The sequence below is a fragment of the Podarcis cretensis genome (genome assembly GCF_951804945.1).
Source record: "Podarcis cretensis genome assembly, chromosome: 5".
Lineage (NCBI taxonomy): Eukaryota > Metazoa > Chordata > Lepidosauria > Squamata > Lacertidae > Podarcis > Podarcis cretensis.
Window position 1 is genome coordinate 93747903 of NC_137174.1, and position 4055 is coordinate 93751957.

The window sequence follows — 4055 nt, forward strand, 5'->3', positions numbered from 1 at the left end:
TTATTATTATTATTATTATTATTATTATTATTATTATTAATTAATTCAAAAGCCACTTTTTAGGGCAACGAGCCTCCAAAGGCGGCTCCCACCATGCAGTCATAAAACCCAGGGCAACCCAGACCAAACCAAAAGTATTAACTCACTCCCACCCGCCCCCAACAATACCAGAGAGGCAGCCCTCACAGAAAACTGTCCCAAGCAGCCTCAGCCCATTTCAACCCAGCCAAGCCTTGGAAACCTTCCAGGCGGCTGACAGGTGGCAGGAAGATCCCTGCCGCCCCTCCTGGCCTCCAGGGGAAGCCTTGCTCTCTGCCCGGCTGGCCACGCTGGGACTCTCCCGATTCTTGCAGAGGGAAGCGGCTTCCCTCCACGGAGACTTACTATGCCAAAGTGAGCAGGTGAGGGAGACAGAGAGGAGGAGGCAGTTTAGGCAGATTCCTGGAGGAGAGGGCTGCCAAAGGCCACTAGCCATAAAGGCTGTGTTCTGCCTGCAAAGTTGGAGGCAGCAATGCTTCTGGTTTCTGGAAATCACTCAAGGGGAGAGTGTTCCTGCAGTGGTGTAGGAAGGGGCATGTGGTGGGTGCGGGAGTTATTTTTTGTCGCCCCCCTCAGTGGTGACACCCCCTGCACCCCCCCTCCTACGCCACTGTGTCTGGATAAGCCCTGTGTGCTGCAAGCGAGATACTAGCCATCCGTTTTAGACGTGAAAATGCCTTGTATCTTGTCACTGATAATGGGAGCAGCCTTGTTTGATAGGCCAAGCCAGCGTCACCTTTTGAGTAAGCTGAGGCGTGGTACGTCATTATCTGCACAAACCCCTTTCTGCAAACTGGCACGGTCAACAGACAAGGAGATTCCTGGAATAAATTCAGAACAAGCTGCCCTCTAATGGCCAAAGGGAAGGAACAGCAACTTGCTAGAAGGAGCCAAAAGATGACAAAAGTCTTGCGGTTAGAGGGTAACAACAATTTGAGATGGCTGCTTGCCTGTTTTCATTTTTGGCAGGGCAGGAATGATGCATGTATCTCTCAGCCAGTGGCCCATCCAAAGAACAGAGAAGGCTGCTGCATAAGATGAATGAAGAATATGACTATGCTGGAAAAATGCATAGCCTCTGAAGGTAAGGCTGGGAGGAAGAAGGCTGAAAGCTAAATCAGAAAATGGTATGCGTTTCCAAGCACAATCCAAAGTGTTGGTGCTGACCTTTAAAGCCCTAAACGGCCTTGGTCCAGTATACCTGAAGGAGCATCTCCACCCCATCATTCTGCCCGGACACTGAGGTCCAGCGCTGAGGACCTTCTGGTGGTTCCCTCCCTGCGAGAAGTGAAGCTACAGGGAACCAGGCAGAGGGCCTTCTCAGTAGTGGCGCCCGCCCGGTGGAACACCCTCCCACTGGATTTCAAGGCAGTAAACAACTATTTTACTTTTAAAGGACAACTGAAGGCAGCGCTGTTTAGGGAAGTTTTTAATGTCTGATGCTGTATTGTTTTTAATATTCAGTTGGAAGCCACCCAGAGTGGCAGGGGAAACCCAGCCAGATGGGCGGGGTCTAAATAATAAATTATTATTATGTGAGAGAGAGAGAGAGAGAGGGATTTGTATTTCAGATCACAGTGAGTGCACAAGTGCCATCTATCAAATCTAGATTTTAAAAATCCCTCCATACAATATGCAGTGGTACCTCTGGATGCGAACGGGATCCGTTCTGGAGTCCCATTCGCTTCCAGAAGCGAACGCAACCCGCGTCTGCGCATCTGCATGTGCGCGGGTTGCAATTCGCTGTTTCCGTGCATGCGCGTGACATCATTTTGACCGTCTGCGCATGCGCGAGTGGCGAAACCTGGAAGTAACGCACTCCGTTACTTCTGGGTCGCTGCAGTGCACAACCTGAAAATACTTATCCCGAAGCTACTTCAACCCGAGGTATGACTGTAATCCAAAACAACTGCAAAAACACCCACCACTATCCAGTGTGGCATAATGGTTAGAGTATTGGACTATGACCTGTGAGACCAGAGTTCGAATCCCCACTCAGCCATGAAGCTTACTGTGTGACCTTGGGCCTGTCACCATCAATTAGCTTAACCTTCACCTCACAGGGTTGTGGTGAAGATGAAACGGGGAAGAGGAGAACCTTGAGCTCCTTGGAAGGAAAAAGGTGTGTCTAAATGCAGTAAGTAAATAAATAAATATCCACCCAGCATTCAAAACGTAGAATGTTTCCATCGTATCCAAGCCTATCCAGCACACATCCCCTCAGCAATTTATTCTAGCAGTTTGAATGTTGGGGGAAATGAAATGTTCCTTCAACAAACACTGGGGAACACTGGCTGGATTGCACACACAAGAAAATTTAACACTATTTGTGCCTCCTGTGAAATAAATTGAGAGCACAAAGTAGAATTACTGAAAATAAAAGGAGCTCTATAGCTCAAATCTACCTGTGCCGACCTAGTTACTTACAAACAGGTTTCTGGCCTCCTCAAATGTAACACAGTACATTTTATTTTATTGCTGTGGCTAGTGGCTGATGCAAATAAAGATTCTTCTTCTCTCTCTCTCTCATGTAACACAGCATAGGTGGTCAGCTTCAGGTTTGACACCTTTCGAGGAAATAGCTGACACAGACCCCCCCACTTGTGGGCAAGTGAAGATGGTTATCACTGGTAGAAATCAGGGGTCAGCAAACTTTTTCAGCAGGGGGCCGGCCCACTGACCCTCTTTGATGTGTCCAGCCAAAGTCAAGCTTCAAATCCCTGCTCTGTAGCAATGGGGAACTCCAGCCCTAAAGGACAAATAAAGTCCTCCCTGCCTCTCTATCAGGCCCTGGGACAATCCATGACCCTTACCTCTCCCTAGTCCAACCGTATTTCCTGCTTTCCTTGAGTTTTTTTTTGCCTGGCTGCGACATGATGATGAACCTTGCTTTCCTGAAAGGGGAGAGGTATGTGTATAAACCTCTGATATTGCAAAGGGTATGAGTCACACCTGTTGCCCCACCCTCTTGCCTCCAACCCCACCGACACTTGGCCTGCGGCCCCTAAAAGGTTATCCACTAGGGAATGTGGCCCTCAAACTTAAAAAAAAAAAGTTCCTTAGCCCTGATGTATAAAGCATCACATGGAAAGGGAAAGAAAGCAAAGTTTCAAACAGATACTGTTAGAATTCCTGCTCCATGACTGCAGTCATGGGATTGTTGTCTTTCACATGACAGTATATGTTTTGACAAAGTGGGAAGTGACGGAGACAGGATGTTTGTGTTACTGTGTTCTGTGCAGTGGGACTATTGTCCTTCGTTCTTTTTCCCTTTGCTGTCTGATGCTAGAGAGAGAGAGGGAGCCATGTTGCAGTGCTCCGTGTGTGTTTCTATGTAAATAAAGTAGATTAGCCAAAATGCTGACGTCTGTTAGGCATGATGCGCAAACTCTGCGGATCCCTAAGTGTGCCGGTGCCTGTTGGCGTCGGTCCCTGTGTTGTTTGGGCAGAAGAAAGCTTTTGAAGCTCCCGAACGATCGACTAGGAGAAAGGGAATATGCCAGTCGGGCATGTGTCTCTGCCAGGGTCCTACTTGAGAGTAGGACGAGCTCCTGACAGATACAACAGGTGACAGTATCCTATGATGCATTCTGGGCTTCACGGTGCCACATGACTATTGAGTTGTTTTTGTTTTGATTATGCATTCTATGTTTTTATATTGTGATTTTTTTTCTTCTTGTGAACCACCCTGAGACCTGCGAGTATAGGGCGGTATACAAATTTAATAAATAGTAATAATAATAATTATTATCAGTAGATGATGATGCATACATTGCCTGGAATGAGAGTCATCATGTTGGATTTCATAACCAACCTATTTTTGAAAAATTCAAGATTTCAGCTTCTGTGGTTCATGAAGTAGGGGGTGCCTAAATTTAGCGAGGTTTATCACTTTTTAAATTTTGCTTTAACTCTGAGTTTGAGGCCCAGAGGCATTTGAGAAAACTGAGTTTCTCTGGCCAAGCCTTCAAAGATCTTCCTGGTTCGTTGCCAACAAAGTATATTCAGCACTTGAG